Genomic DNA, 17,654 nt, shown 5'->3' with positions numbered 1-17,654 from the left:
TAGCTATAAAATTTCCATGGAAACAAGGTCGAATGAAATCAATTCGGTCGACGAGCAACGAATATAATATGTACACATGTTGATTATTAAATATCTCCGCGACAGTTGCTTTCGATCGATTCGATATATGTATAGATATTTTCTTTACGTGAACATATATAATATAATAACATGATTTCTATGTTTATCGCGCAAATATTCAAGAAGAACGTCAGTTTTTTGTTATATTAAAAAGATCACTTCTATCTTATTCATAATTTTTAAAAACTTGCAAAAAAAACACACTTTTAAGTAACAGAACTGAAGTTTCTTCGTCGTTTAAAGAATTAATTGCGGTATCTCAACAATAAGGTCAGCTACATAGTCAGACGTACTTTTATTACGGCAGTCAGATATCGATTTCTCAACAATTATCTCATATATAGCTTCCCGCTCAATTGATTGCAACAGAGACCTTCATCCATATTAATACAAAAGCCACGTTGTGTCGACCGATAATTGATTTTTCGGATAATCGGCGAACCGCATTCTTCGCTGTATTTGATAACATATAATTCACATAAAAGCGTAAAACCGATACAAATATTTTAAATAAAGACATTATTGGATTTTCCCCCGACTGTTCAATGCGCGGAATGTACGCTCCGTTTTATTATCGGCGATATGAATAAATAATCCAATAGTGATCTACTGAAATATTTTAGAGAATGCATAAAAAAATTGAAACACAAACCCGCATCGAGTTTGATATGAAAAATGGATGAGCTTTAACTTATCGATCGAGCGACAACAGGCATTGTAAAATTTCTCATATGAAATCCCGCGAAAATAACATCTCAGCCGCGCGTCTCGTGTTTACATCGACCCCCATAAGTTACAAAAGGTTTATATCATACCTATGTGCTGAGAACAGAGAACCAATAAAAAATTGTCTTTACGTTGATTAATGGTTGTCGTTTAGATCGTGACGGCGCATCGAAAACAAAAAGACGATATATATACTCTTAATTAATGGAATCGCTTGTAGTGCAACGATACGATACATCGTTGCTGCGTCGTGATGCACCGCGTGATTAAATAGGTAGTCTGATGCGAGGTAGCAATGAACCGATGTCGTGCTGGAAATATCGTTTATTCTCATATATTGATTAATATTTTATTTAATAAACACCTTAAAATTGAGAAAAAAAAACTGTTTAACAGTCACAAACATAAAACAGGTTATATATAAATTGCGCGTTATAACAAAACTTGTTAAAAAAGTTTGTTAATTTTATATAAACAATATCTCTCCCTTTCAAGCGTATATAAATTATCATAATACAACTTATTACGTAATACATGATATTAAATATTATGTGTAATAATTAATTGCCTATGACAACGTTAAATAATAACCGAAGTACAAAGTACGTGAATTTCTGAGAAGTTATAACTAAAACATTTTTTATTATTGATTTTCTCTTTGAAAAGAAAAAGAAATATTTAAAAGAACAGAATATTTAATAATATTTGATAATCTTCTTTGATGTAAATAAATGTGATATTTGTCATGTGCCTCGTGACTCGTAAAAACAAATTTATTTCGATAGTACGGTGGTTATAAACGGAAAAGTCTAGGCACAAAATGTGTAATCCTTTCTTTAAGTACGCTATATCCTCTTTTTTATTAAGACAGGTATAAAGTCAGATTTATAGTCAACGTTACACGATGCGCGATAGCAATAGTTCTTATTTACATTTGCATGTAATCCCGACTTAAAAAGTCATATAAGTGATTTAACGATCGAGACATGCGCACAATATTAAGAGCGCCGTCTTTATAAAAGTTATCGCGGTCTCAAACTACGATGTCATCACTCTAAACTTACGAGATCTGAATAATAAAATTTACGATTATTACAAATGCATATATTATTCATTAGATTCCATTACATACATAAATAGTCTATATTATTACACGTAATGTCAATTTAATTTAATAATCCTATTAGTTGTATTCGTAAATCATGATATAATAAAGCATATATATACGCTTGTGATAATAATAAGTTGTCCGCAAATACGTGATATTAACAGTATCACAAATATTGAGCAATAAGTGGTATACGAAAATCAATGATGATAAATTACACACTGTCTCTATCTTTTTTCCTCTCTAATAATTTAACTCTTTTTAATGAAAATTATTGCATGTGTAATTTTTTCCTTCTATTTATCTTCTTTTTTATGAAAGAACATGTAAAAATGTTTTTAAATATTTTTATCAAACAATGTAAAAACTATATAACATTGAACTGAGAGAGAGAGAATAAAGAGAGAGAGAGAGAGAGAGAGAGAGAGAGAGAGAGGAAAAACATGTTTTAGTCAAATTGTGCTTGCAAATAAACTTTTATCATTGACTAAATTAATGTTGACTTTTTCAAGAGAATATTGTTTTATTTTATTTTTAGGACTATATATATGTATGCACAAGAGTCAAAGTATGTTAGTTTAAAGTAGTTTTGCAATATATTTAGTAAAAAACCAACTTCTGTTAAAATTGATGATAAAAGCTCAGCAAACTTCCATTTCACTTTGCAAAGTATTATCAAAGCATTGCGAAAACTCACTTGGCTCCATGCGCAAGCCACTAATAAACATATGAACCAAATTTTCACTCAGATTCGCTAACGCGCACAGTGTTAAATAGTCAACAAAAAAGATAACTCTCGTTCTTATTCTTTCATCGATATTCCTGACTTTTCTCTAACAGATAAAAAGATAGTCGAAACTTCCCTATCTTTTTCGGGAGCGAATCTACATACGCGTAAGTAAGTACGCGGATCGATACACACGTCCATACGTATGCACAACCGCGTATAAATTTTGCCAGACTGCGCGGGGAAACGAAGGCAAGGCGGAACGAAGCGAGCTATCCCCGATGAGATTCAAGGGCGGAGAGAGGGCCTCTGAAGAGTCTCGGATCGAGAGCGAAGAATCGAGTGAGAGCGAGTGGCTGACTCGGCGCTGAGTCGCGCTTAGGAAAATTCCAATTACTCGCTCGGCGACGCAATATCGGCCAACATAAATATCACATTGACAGGCCCGTAAATAGGGATTCATTGTAAAAACGTCTAATAGCGAGAGAGGGTACCAATGCTCGTTTTGGAGGGGGAAAAGCAGTAGGGGTTACTTTTTGTTCGTTCCTATATGGGTCGCGCGCGGTAACCCCAATGATATCCCCAGCTTCGCGACCAAGAAGTAAAAAAACGAAGCGGAACTAATGGAGAACCGCGGGACGACTTAATATTGATGATAAACGCGAGCAACAATACGTAACTACATAAGTTGCCGTTTTTAATATGTATGTAAAGCGTTTATATTACATGTAATATATAAATATGTAACAATAAAATAAATATGTAGTAATAAAATGCTCCTGCTATTTTGTAATCAGTTATAAGTTTGTAAAGATAGAAGCAATAAAATTTTTAGTTCCGTGCGTTTTCTTAAGAAAACAATGTTACTTACCCCTATTCACATCTACATTTACGCTTAATTTGTGCTTGATGCGTTTATTTCTTGCAAACAGTATGCTACGGCATTCTGTTATTATTTTAGAGCCTAGCAGGATATTTGGATTTCATTTGCATACTCGAGCTTTCATTTGTATTCTGTGATGGGTTTCGATATTGATTTTCTCTGCGAGTCAATTCATTTAATCTTTATGTTTATCAAATAATTTTTATTGTCTCGCAATGTTTGTCAAATAGACTTAAAATATTTCATGATTATCTCTTAAATGTGTTCCATATATTATCCATAATCCATATATTACATATCTTTATAAAAAGAATCTAACCAAAAAAAAAAATTGGTCCCCACTTCTGAGACACGGAAATCAACTGAAAATCACGTACCTATAATGTTTAATTCAACGTCACGTTATTTTTTGAAACGTGCAAACTCAACGTGAGCGACAGTGCTCACAAATTTCAGACGTACTTCTCATGACGACGCGATCTCGCGAATGTAACACGCGGAATCGCTAAATTCATTGTAAAATGTGCAATACGGGTAGAATATGAGGGACTCTGCCAGATATCGATCCTCTATTAGACAACGCGATACTCCCTAAAATAAGTCGGAAGAGAATCTAGCACGATGCCAAATGGCACAAAATTTTATTGTTCAGAACGCTCGAAAATTTTATTTTCTGATATAATCGCTTCTTTATTTCTACAATAAAAATACAATTACATGTATAATGCTTCTTTTTGCAATTAATATTCAAAAATGCACAGACTATACTCATATTTTACAACAAAGAAAAACAACTTTTTTTAAAAAACATTTTTCTCTTTCTAAATATTTGTTTTTGTTTGACCTCTACTGACAACTTCAATAGTCGCGTATTAAACCATCACCGATCTCAGTTGTGTTTACTGCTGTTAAGGGTTTTACAACAAAGCTCGTGTCGTTTCCGACACTTAGACGTACGCGACGTATCGGCTCCACGCGTCGAGAAACCACGTTCATTGTAAAAGCCACGAGCGAGTGCCGGCGGCAGTTTGTGGATTGATTTCCATTTGGTTTCATAGTGTGTGACGAGGTAAGCCCGAAGTACTGCGGGGTGCCTTCCCTCGCGGCGGGAACGACCTCGGGGAACCGGCCGGGAACCAATCCGGTCGTTGCATCGTCCTGTTAAAACTACCGGAATGGCTTGAGCGTGGTACTTGGAAATCAGGTCTACGGCGAAGGGCAGAGCGCTGCGCCAGTTTGCGCGTAGCGTAGGGTTACTCGAGAGTAAACTCCGCCTGTGTGTTACACGAATGCGTTACAACACGCTCGCGAAGGTGTTGGTTCGGTCCGTATTCGGGCAGGATGGTGGTAGCTACGCTAAGTGGTGTACACAGCGAAGTGTTTGTCTTTCAGGATTTATCGATCGTTCTCTTCTTCATCTCCTTGTGTCGTTTTAATTAAATGTCTTTGTTATGAGCTGCTTATTTTTAAGTTGAAGTGAACTAACGCTCGAATCGAAAGGGTAGAAATTGAATAGCAATTGAGCGTGGTGAATAAGTTTCTAATTAAAATATTTCAAATCTTTCACGTTTGCAAAAGTGTCATATTTATTATTTTCGGAATTTAAGTGGCATACAAATTAAATTATTAAACATTTCTCAGAAACGTTAAATTTCAAGCAAATATTAACTCAAGAACTCAATGTTTATCAATAGGCATCTGATAGATATGTGATTATTACTTCTTCTCATTTAAATCGATATATATTCTGTAAATTTATAATACGCGTACGCGTAAAATAAAACTTTGCATGTAAAACGATGTGAAGAAGTGGTAATCTATAAAAATTTTTATCACTACAGCGCGAAAATAAAAGAGGATGAAAAGTTTCATCGGATGCTCTACCACTTGACGGCGCTTTTTTTGGATGCATACATTATTAACAATCTATCACACTTTTGGTAGAAATTTTATATAATTTTTTACTTGTGGTAATATATTTTCCCGCATAAATTATGATAAAACTCACAGGAAAATCGAAGTTTGAATCTCTTGAAAAAAACAGACTTGTGTTATTTGAATTTGCATTTAATTCGAACTCAATCGTTTCGAATAAAATATGTACACTTGCATCCAACTTTGAGATAAATAACTTTACTATCTTGTAATATATCGTATATATATCATCGTATCACTGACCAAGATATATTTTAGACACCTTGAATGAGAGATTGCTTTACCATCACCTCTCAACTTAATCATCTAAGTTTTTTATAGGTACGATACGTTAGTGTCAAATGGCAAGGGGAGAACTAACGCGAGGCGGAAAGAGAAAGAGAGAGAGAGAGAGAGAGAGAGAGAGAGAAGAAAAAAAAATAACGCGGCGCCGCCGGTCGAAGAGGGTCAGCTTTTCGACAACTGTAGCGTGAAAACGGACGAGGCCGTGGCGAATCGTCGGCGAGCAGTCACGCCCAGACACTATATTCGCTTTTGTATTCAATCCCTCCATCGCCCCTCGGCAATTTCGTTTACGTGGCCCAGTGGCTCACAATGGCCAGCTCACAAAGGGATGATCGGGTCGCCGCCAATAAACCGGGGGTTACAGGGGAAATCGGACTCGTGCGCTGGATTCTATCGCGAGGATGAGTGGGTCAACCGATAAATGGCACGCCGACAGCAACGTCGTCGACGTCGTCGTCGTCGTCGTCGTTGTCGTCGTTGTTGTTGTCGTCGTCGTTGTCGTCGACATTGCTGGCGACGACGCGAATAATATCACCGACGTCGGTGACATCGGATATCACTGCTTTGTTGACCATTTCATTTTAAATCACGTATAAGTTAACGTGGATGGTGAACTATTTCAAGATTCCGACATTCAGCAAAAGTTTTTCTACGAAAGATTCCGTCTTTTTACAAGAATAATACATCGAATTAATAAAAAGAAATCTTTGCGCGCTTTTTTATTATGTAATGTTAATTAGATTTGTAACCAAACAATTTCAGATATCTAGTTGTTCAAAAAATCTCTCGAGACATCGCAAATATATTGTAAAATAAAAACTCAATAAAAAGCCCGAGAATAAAAAAAAGAAAATTAATTCTTGCATTTTACGTATCTCATTATGAAGAGCATTACATTATCCCCAGACGCAATAGAAAAACACTATTCATGAAAATGCATATCTCTTTTTTATTAAAAAAAAAAAAAAAAAAAAACATTATAGACTGAATACACTAAAAGGATTAATTTATTTTAATCTCTTAGTAATTGGAAGCACGGACGTCGTAAAAAGAATTTAGCGTGTAATTAGACTAACAGCCAAAGGTCAAATCATGTGCACGTAATCTCGTCTTCGCACAGAAGATACCTGGACAACGCAAAGAGTTAATCCATCTGAAAATTCGCGGATTTACGCAGTTGCTGTGCATCGTGTTCAACGTAATCAGAAATTAACAGACCGAAGAAATCGTCTCTCGGACGATATTCGACGAGGCGCTTAACACAAGGCAAATTTACATGATTCGCGAAGTTGCAGTATAGCGGAATTAATCTCTTTTAAAGGTCACTGAATCGTGCGTAGGTGAATTACTCTTGGGAGGATTTGAAATTTTTATCAGAAAGGGGCCGCGATATATCCGGGCGGGCGAATTAACTTTGTCAGCGGTGCTTTTGGATCGCGTATATATGATAGCGATGAACGATGAGTGAACTGTACATTTTAAAACACGCTAATCCATCAGGCGCATTATAGAGGGCGGTCGACGAAGTCAAAGAGCGCCCGAGCTTATCTTAAATTAATCACGATTCATAACGTTGAATACAAAAGCCTTTACTTTGAGCGTAATCTTGAAATGTTCGGAATTATAACGCCGCTTGCGCACACATGCCTCATGATTATCGTTTAAATCCGCAGATATGCAAAACATACTCTCACAGTCGAAACATTCAAAAGATGACATTAGAAAAAGAACGAAGAAATCTGATAATTTTTTAATTAGAATTTGTTGTGATATTTGTGATTTAAACCGTCTCTGCGCTTAAAAACCCCCAAAAAATACGCGTTTAAATAATCGATTGAATCTGCAGCGCAAGAAAGCAACGCTCTCCCTAACGAGTACTACTCCAATGTCGCGCCTCAAATGTGTCATTTCTGACGTGTATAAAAGAAAAATTATTTCCACCACCCGAGAGGTTAATCAGCGTGACGACAGTTCAGACGGCCGACAGTTGCCATAGGGGCGCAATTCTTAACGATTCCTTGTTGCCGAGAGCAATCTCGGTATATAGAAGGATCAAATCTACGACTAAGCTCTCGCTCGATCCCAATGAATCAAATTATCCTTGGAATTAATGCCGCCGTCTCTGATACGTGTCCGTGAAATATTATAGTGGCATCTACATCGGTCGGTTAGAAGGGAGCCACAAATCAGTCGGAATCGAATATATATGTTTGCAATTCTCTATTCGATTTGATCCAAGAAACCGTGAAGAATCAGTCCGTATCTAATGTAAACGTGATAGTGTCAGAGAAACTATTTGTTACGCAGTTACGTGATAAAAGACAAACTGAAAGAAAATAAAAATAAAATAAAAGCAAGAGAAAGATTAATTAAAACGTCGTTGGATAATTTCTTAAGAAATTGTAAGAAAATGTAAGAGTTTACGCGTCAAAATGAGCAGAGAGATTGAAATAATTCTCGAAAACACGTTTTTGTGATAATTAGGTGATAATAATTTGGCGCTGCAAATGCATTAACGTTAATTTATGTTTTATTTATGAATATATCGCTACAAGAGACGACGAAGGTCTTTACGCAGACACAGCCTTATAAAAACTACGCCCGCATAAAACTTCCAGTTTCAGTTGTAGCGACGCGAAACTTCCTGAGAAGCATCTCTGACAAACGCAAATTCGCCCGCGGTTCTACGTAAAACGCGAAACTTATTCCTAACAAACAATGAATTACACAGAGTTCGCTAGCCGCCTTGACGCGATCAATAAAAAAACTTTCGCAACGATTGCGCAACGCTTCCGTTGACGACTCGCGATAATTACACAACGCGCATACATGTATATATATATATATATACACGTGTGCGCACGCACGGTCGTAAATAAGCGCGCGATAATTCGTAGACGAGAGAAAAAGTTACACCCATTATATTTTGTGTTATTCCGGAGAATAAACATTCATTTAAAAACGTAAATTAATGCAGAGGAAATATGCATATATTTGTGTAGCTTGTACACGCGCGATTTTGCGAGCACTATTTAAATCGTAATTGATGCGCGTACGCCGCCCCGGTTGTATTTAAAGCCGCGTCAGAGCAAGTCTCCAATTAAAACATCGTCCGTGAAATTTTCAACATTTAGGTACCTAGCGCCACAGGAAATTGCGGCGTCGGCAATGCGCGCAGATGCTCTCATCAGCACATTCGTTAAACGCACAGAATTATTTACATTCAAGAATATTTACCGCGTATTGAACGCTCCGTCAACAATGCCGCTTCATTTCAAAACTCGAGTTCTTTGCGGCGCGCACGAGAAACAGCAAATTTAGATAAATTTTAATTGAAAACAAATATATAAATTGTAAGAAATGTGCGTTATTCCTTTTTTTCAATCTCAATTTCTTTTTTTTTTTATCGCTGATTTTTTAGAGCGGTACACGTGACACACCTTTCCGCGAATTGAATATTAAATCAAGAGTTTGAGTTATATAATAAAAGATATTCATATAGATATTCGTATTAAATTTGTGCCCGACAGTGACTCATCAAACGATCTTTTTATATTCACGTTGTGCAATCGGACATAAGTGTCACGTGGGGAGAAATGTTAGATATAAAACTATTATGTGATATTCTCGTCGTCTCGAAATATCTTTTCTTTTTGATGAAAAAAAAAAAAAAAACAGATCGAGCAAGCACGGGAATAAGACAACTTGATGAAAAATGACACGCTATAAGAAATTAAAACGATAAGGTCGTCAAACGAGTCGAGCTTTTGTTCATACGACAGTCGCTTCCTCCGCGTGAGTAATACGAAACGGCGGGAGGCATGAATCAGAATCAGGGGAAGCCAGCGAAAATGAATGACAACCCATTTGTATAACGCGTTCTCCCTTTTCTCTCCCCGTTGACCCCCGCGAATTCCACCCTTCTCCGGTGTAATCGTGTAACCGTCGCGTCTTCTTCCTCGGCCGTGTCATAGGCAGGTAAAATATCGCGCGCGCACAAAACACGGTTCTGGTTACCACCCGGTGTTACAGCAACGTGTGTGCGCGCGCGCGCGTGCGAGCCGCGCGTGGGATAAGAAACCGGAAATCTCCGTTGCGGCGCGACCCATACGACGGACAGTAAGGCTCGCGATGTGATTGCCGCGGGTTCCAGTTTATGCACTGACAGTGAATTATGAGAGAGACACGAGCCGCACGAAGGAAAGCGCGGGCGCCACGTCGCCGAGGCGTTAGACTCGTGCCAGGTTACGATCGTAGAGGATTCCGGGGTCTATAAACTTGAAACGAGAACGGCCAATGTCGTTTCGCGACTTGCGAAGACGGGATAGAGCGGAACGTTGTCCGCATATAGTGTTTGCGTTCTTGTTTTTTTTTTTTTTTTTTTTGTGCTTCCTCTGCTGTAGTCTCGCGGAATGACATTTGATGATCTTGTTAGCAGCCAATGTTATTTGCGCTATAAATGTTACTAATCGCGAACGTGAGTCGTTTAATTTATAACGTCAAGAGGTAGATACAAGAATATTATTCGAGTATTATTAAAACGTAAAGTAATTACATTAGAAATTACTCACTTATTATTATTTAATAATAATAATAATATTATTATTTAATAATAATAATTTAAACTGACAAATAGCTTTTCTATATTCAAATTGTTTTTTTACTTTACAAATTTTAAATCTTATTTTTTACAAAATTAATGATATAACAAGGATATTGCGTTTTACATCAAATAAAAGATAAATGATATTTGTTAGAAAATCAATCAATTTGTTGTTCAAAAGAAATCTGACAATTAACAGACACTTGACTTGTCGTCAAATCGGTTTTTCGTGTAAATCAGATATTATTACAAATATAACATTTTATGGTTTTCCTAGATGCTTTGTTTTTCTGATATGAACTAAAAGTCTCGATTTACGATGCGCGCGCGACCCCAATATAGATATAAATTTTTATCCCGGGAAATTGCATTGAACGTCGCCGTGCGCAGTATGTTCGTGGAGCACAACCAGTTAAGAGACCGAAAGCATTCCCGGAAGGAACTACTCGGAGCATCCTCTCTCGGGAGATGTGAAATGCTTCTCGAGAACCGCGTCATGCTTCTCCGTTCCTAATTCCAAGTACGTATTATTGCATGTACGTGGAGGAAAGGAGAAGATTACTCCTTTTCTGTATATGTAGGACTGACTTTATAAACCGTCTACAGATTTATCTATTTGCGGTGGCTGTGAAAGAGAGATTACGTGGCATATGTGTCGTGAGAAAAAAGTAGATCTCTTATTTTTGGAACAAAGTAATATAACTCGATGGCCGTTACGAGTTTTTTACGATTTAAGTGAAGCACTGTTGTAAAACAAGAAAGAACAGTCGTAATAAAATACTGTTCTAATTATTTCTATTAGTTTTTTGTTTTATTTTTTTACTTCTCTTTTATTGTTACTTATTTTAGAAAATTTTCCTTAAAGAAAGAAAAATATAAAAAATATAAACAATTTTTTATCTTAGTGTTACAACACGTCGTTCTTTTATGTGTCGTGCATTGTCTTATGTTATTTTTTACAAAAATAATCTCGGAAAAATATTTTTGCGTTACTTTCTTAATTTACTATATTTCGATAGTTTCCCAAATACAAATAAACAACTAGCTAAAATGCATATTCAAGCGATAACGTTCTACTATTCGTATTGTTGCCATGTTCTCACATCAAAACTTTTATGGCAACTTTGGCACGCGACCATTTATGACTGAAAACATAGCACACACAGTGGCAACATACTGCGATCAAGTTTAAAAACCAAAGAGAAGGGGACGTGTAATTTCAGTCGACGAACGCCGGTCGTATTCCGATTTTACGAGCATTTCTCACCTTGAAAAACGCGTACGAGCGAGAGTAAAGAGAGGAAAACTGTTATATAAAAGACGTATAAAAGACGTAAAAGCCGTCGTGCGCGTGCGGGCGGTTTGCGTTCTACGTACAAGCTGGATAGAACTTATTGCCACCAGTTAGTAGCTCGAAAAGCGAGCTGAAAGTGATTCAGATAAACTGCGTTTCAAATTATCGCTCTTCTTCTGGAGCGGTGAATAGCGCGATTCTACACGGAGATGTTTATTCCCTTTGCGACACAAATTACATAATTTTATATATTTGTTTCCACTTACGTATATCTAGAGCACAAAGACGCGAGGAAACATGAAGAATTATCGCATAACATCGGATCACTGATTATTAATAAATTAAAATCAATCTTGCGCGTCATTTCTTCATAGAGAGTATACAAATAACAATCTTTAATAAAAACAACCTCATTTATTTTTCAAGATGCACTGAGAAGAAAATAGAAATTACTTATTGCTTGTGACAATGTAATTTACGGCTGCACTTTTGTATCGAGAATTGTAATAAAATTGACAACCGAGAAGGACTGTTATTTAGAAACCTATTATGGTAGCGCGCAACGTTTGCAGAACTAATTTTCGTCAGAGATTTTCTCGAGCGAAAACTGATTTGAAATTGAAATAGTGCCAAAGAAGGGCACACGCAATAAATAGATATGCATATATATGAGTGTATTCAGCACAAATTCGATCCCCCAATCCGATAACGATAAAATACTTTTTGCGGGATTGCTGTAGTTGTACACTTTTTTTTTATCTAACCACTCAACGTACACGATATTACACACGTCATAATTTTTTGTTCTAGTTTTCTTCGTAAATATTTTATTAAAAACTTTATTTTACAAAAAAGTTTATAGTAATTGTATTATTGCAAAATGTTTTTTTTCTATATATACAGGTTTGCACTAATATCAATTTACATGATAATAAAATATTATGTTGCAGTCAATTTCAAGATTATCAGAATATCAAGTTATATATATATATAATATATATGTATAAACTTTTGCGAAAGTAATTGTAAGTATAATTTATGTACATCTCATGTTCTTGCAATGTTCAATTCTTGAATAGAAATGTGAAATTTCTGTATCGACATTTATATTAATCTATTCCGCAAATTGCATAATCATAGAACTGCGATTTCGTGCACATCGGAGTTTCAGCTAAACTCACAATATCTCGTATTTTGACGTCTATCATTATTTTAATCCGATTTCAATAATACTGCCATTTTGCATGAAAAAATAATATATCGCAATTGCGTTCTACGTGCCAGTCGGATTTCTGATAAATAATCAAGAATAACTTCGGTTCCGAATTTATCTGGCGTATAAAAATAACGTGTTGTCATAATTATTCATACATTCAATTAGACATCATTATCCATAATGTTATCTAACTCCATACTTTTAAAAATACATCTTTCATGACTATCTCTTTCTCATAATATCACATTATAAAACAGAAAATTAAAATATCGAATAACGCGATGTGCCATACGTACTGACATCTTGAAATTGGAAAGTTTTTTTTTGAAGACGTCTTACCTCTTTTTTTGGAGAGAATCACTTTTAAACTTGTTCAATTTTGATCTTAAACGCTTCTAAATCTTATTACTTCTTATTTTTCTACCTTGTTGCAGAATCATTTTCGAACAAGAATAATTTCACAGCGTATTTTGTTTCGTATAATTTAACTACAACTAACAGCTCGAAAATTGAGAGATAGCTTTTAGCAAGTCTTCGTAAAATCGCATCTTACATTTCAACAGCGAACAACGAAGCTTCCGATTCCTCTCGCGACAGCTGTCTAAAGTACCGATCTTCGCCGGAGTAATTTAATAGTACTCGACGAAGTAAAAGCCTTCGCACAACGCGCCCAAAACTGCGAGCGAGATTCGGCGCTCTCCTCTTCGACTAAGTTCGAAACCTTTTAGTGCTTTGTTGAACCCTCCGGTCTCTCGACTCGCCCTCAATCTCGTCCCTTGCCCGATGCGGATCCACCGCTGTTATCCGGCACATTTAAGTAACTTTAACTCCTGCTTGGGAACGTCGAAGGGCGTCTTGCGCAGATTCACCGATCGAACACGTCAAGTCACTTAATATTCAACTCTAAGTTTGAATTTACGCTCAAACAACAACGGAAGCTGAAATGGCATTACCTAGATTGTGGTTTTTTCCGACAAAAAAAAACTATTACAAAAACGATTTAGTAATAAAATAAGATTATTAATGTAAAAATAATATAAGATTTAATTTACAAGATATAAGATATAATTACTTTTAAGTCAAATTTTATTTTAAGATACATACGTAACAGAGCTTTAAAATTAAAAAAAAAATATGTATATACGTAACTATAAAAAATCTACAATAATAATCTATCATAAAGTTTATCAACTTTTTTTAATCCTTACGCATTTTTTTTATGTACAATATATTGTAACTATAAAATATCAATAAAGAAAAAGTATTCAGTTAATCATCGGCACCGCTTATCGACGCTAATACAATCGTTCGTCAAAGATGCAATTTTCTCTCGAAATTCATTTTCGAAATTCGTTTACCCGTACGATTCAACTATACACCGTCAGCCCCCGACCTATCACCTTCCCCCTTATTATCCCTTACCTTCTCTGTGCGACGCACAGTCTTGTCGTAGTTATCCGGTACATTTAAATAATTGCAAATCCCGAACGCCGTTTTAGTGACGATAATTTATTGGAGCGATTCGCGCCGCTCGCTGAAGCGACTCACTCCGTGGCGAATTCCGGTGCAACTCCACCCCGTTGCCTTCCGTAATCATCGCGGTGTATCCACGTGAATTCATCCCCCCGTGCAGCAACCTTCTTTCATTGACGTCTGAGCTACGAACCGAGAGGGTAGGTAGATTCAGGGGTGGCGGGTGAAGTTACGTCCGCCGGTGCTACATCTAAACAACCCTACTACGATCTCTCTCTCTTTCTCTTTCCCTCTTGATTTAGCGAACTGCTTGTTATTATTATCTCGTGTAGAGAATCAGTCTTGCCAACTTTTGCAGAATCTTAATGTAGCGAGAACGAAATCTCAGAAAGAAAGAGAGAGAGAGCTTTGATATAATAAAATTACAGATACAATATTAAATAAATTCTAAAATTAAATAGCTACGTTTTTCTTAAATGGCAGAAAAAAAACAATAATACTGCCAAAATGGCTGGTCATTAAAAAAAAAAGACACAACTTTGAAAAGTTACGATTGAAGTGAAGATACGTTCAGTTTCTGGCAAAGTGAGGAATGCGTGAGATTTATGAAATTGGTACAATAATTATGGTTGATAATGCTGGTGTGTATACACGTGCTTTGTTCAACCCTCCGTCCAGAATCGTAACTGTGGGGAGAGGTGTGAGTTCCTCCACCCCTCTCGTGTTAAACGACCTTCAAAGCCTTCGAGTGAGAAAAGAACATTAAGCGGAAAGGAATATCGTAAAGAATGGGAAAGCGGCGTTATAAAGTCACCCCTTGTGAAATATGTTCGTGATGCAGTGGGCTGTGGAGAGTCGATCTAGGGCTCGCGTCGTTTTTCATTCGATACGACGGTAAGCGAAACGGATCGCGTCGCAAAACGTCAGCCATTTGCGAATAGTGTCGATCGAAGTATTCCGAGTCAAAGATCTGTCAGATTTACTCGCATCTCGGTATTTTCGGTTTTGTCCAACCGAATTGTGTGAACACAAGAGTGATTTTCTACTCTCGCAAGACTTTAGCGTCGAACAGAAAACTCTTAAATAAGAAAAACTCTTTCGACCGAAAATTCTTATTTTATTAAATTGTTTTTAAACGCTTATATATTCAATTTTGTAAAACTATAAATAATAACCAAGTACATTATTTTTTTTTCTCTCTTTTTTCTCTGCTAGGATTATACATATATAATTCAATAAAAAAGAAAGAAAACATTTAAGCAAACAAAGAACAATTAGCGATTGCTGTTTATTACGAATAGATGAATATAACAAACGCTCGTGTAAAAATACGATTGTGATGGGAATGCATTCTTCAAGTATCTGAAATCTTCTCAATCTCTCTTTCACGCTTATCAAGCCGCACAATTGGCTCGAGTGTGTTGTAGATCTCATCTCAGGGGAGCAATGTGCGTATTTCAACGCGATATTAGCAATCGAGCGTAAAAGCTGTTCGGGAAAATCAATACTAAAGATACAAAGTAACACACACGCACACACATACATACATACATACATACATACATACACACACACACACGTCTTCAAAAAACTTTTACATAAAATATTTTAACATAGAACGCAACTTTTAAATGGCACATGTAGTGTTCTCCATTACGACAGAGTGAACATAAAGAACTTTAATCAACTTTAATTCGCCGTCGCATTATCGCTCCTCTAGCCCATTAGCGATCGAGTTAATTCACGCACTATATGTAATTCGATAAAAATGTCCAGGCTCTGATACATAGTATGCAGCTCGACGGATTCGATTATCGCGAATAGCTAGCCACTTGCGTACGCGCGACTCGACTTCGAAAATGTAAATGGACGGAAATTAATAAAAGTAAATTTTTTCCCTCGAAAACGCGGTACCGTCCGATGTGAATTAAATATGCACACGCACGTGGAATTTTTGTCGACGACGTGTACGAATTGCAAAGTATCACTTCGAACTGCGCCTAACACTGTGCTCCGCACAGAGTTATGTTCATGAAAAAAAAAAAAAAACAATTATAAAAAAAGAAAAATTTTGTGTGTACACAAAATAGAGATTCTCTTTGAACTCCGCGTGCAATATATTTCGAATCGTCCCGGAAAAGTTAATGTTAGTGTAAAATAGAAAAAACTCGGATAACGACTTAATACATTCATTATATTCCCGAGAGAAAGTTTTATAAATAATTGATATATTTGAATATGTGTGTTTTTCAAATATTACGTACGTTTTGACTATCACATTTTTCACGAGAGTTGTGTGTTTATCTCCGAAAGAATTTTATAAACTCATTTTCCTTTTTCGCTCTTCTTTACACATGTCATAATCAGTCAACATCATCAATTTTATCGACGCTGTTCTTCCGCATATATTTTTGCTCTTTCAACGAAAATTAAAAACAACTGCGAATCAAATAAATAATAATAAATAATTGTTTTCATCGTTTTTCAAGAGAGCGAGCGAACAAATTTTACACATGACGATCATGGTTACACGCCATAGTTACACACTGTATTACGTCCGCAATATATTTTTTGATCCTCGAAATAAGCGTCAAACAACGGTATGTGTATATCGGCAAACAATTTGTAACAATATCTGCAAACGGCAGCAGTCGGGACCCGTGGTGTAAATGTTGCGCGTTTTAATGAATTCGAGTATCATTTATCCGTTTCAGGTTCGAAAATCAATTACAGAAGTGCGCGCGCGGCAATGTATAACGAGGAAAAATATATTTTTCGTAATTTTTTAATGCGCCCACTCTGACACAGCGATCTCGCCAAGTGTTGCAGCGATGCAACGTGTCGACAATTTAAATTGATTCGCACATACCGAGTGTTTCTCGCCACACAATATTGGATGGGAAAAAAAAAGGGGAAAAATAAAATCGAAAACCTACATCTTTTTTCTTTTTTTTTTTTTTTTTTATAAGCGACTGGTTGCAATTCAGCAGGGAGTCTTTAACGATCTTTTCAAATCGGACCACACGCACGGTTTAACTTGTTATCTGGGTCGAGCAGGAATAACGATGGGATCCCGATAAAGAATGTCGTTCATCGATTTATTCTTCATTGTACGATACCACATTCGTTGCCTTTGAATTTCACTATTAAAAGTACGTACTGTTGTATGTGATAAAATCGTAATTATTTATTGTATTCATAAAGTGTAATCTGCTAATTGTACGCATTTATTTGTATGAATGTTACATGTATTTTAAATGTCGCTATATTCTGATTTTAATATTTTAACATCTTTATTAATAATTTGTATCATATTAATTCTT

This window comes from Pseudomyrmex gracilis, unplaced genomic scaffold (genome assembly GCF_002006095.1).
Source record: "Pseudomyrmex gracilis isolate BER0280 unplaced genomic scaffold, ASM200609v1 scaffold_10, whole genome shotgun sequence".
In the NCBI taxonomy this organism is placed as follows: domain Eukaryota; kingdom Metazoa; phylum Arthropoda; class Insecta; order Hymenoptera; family Formicidae; genus Pseudomyrmex; species Pseudomyrmex gracilis.
Note: the sequence above shows the minus strand (reverse complement) of the source record.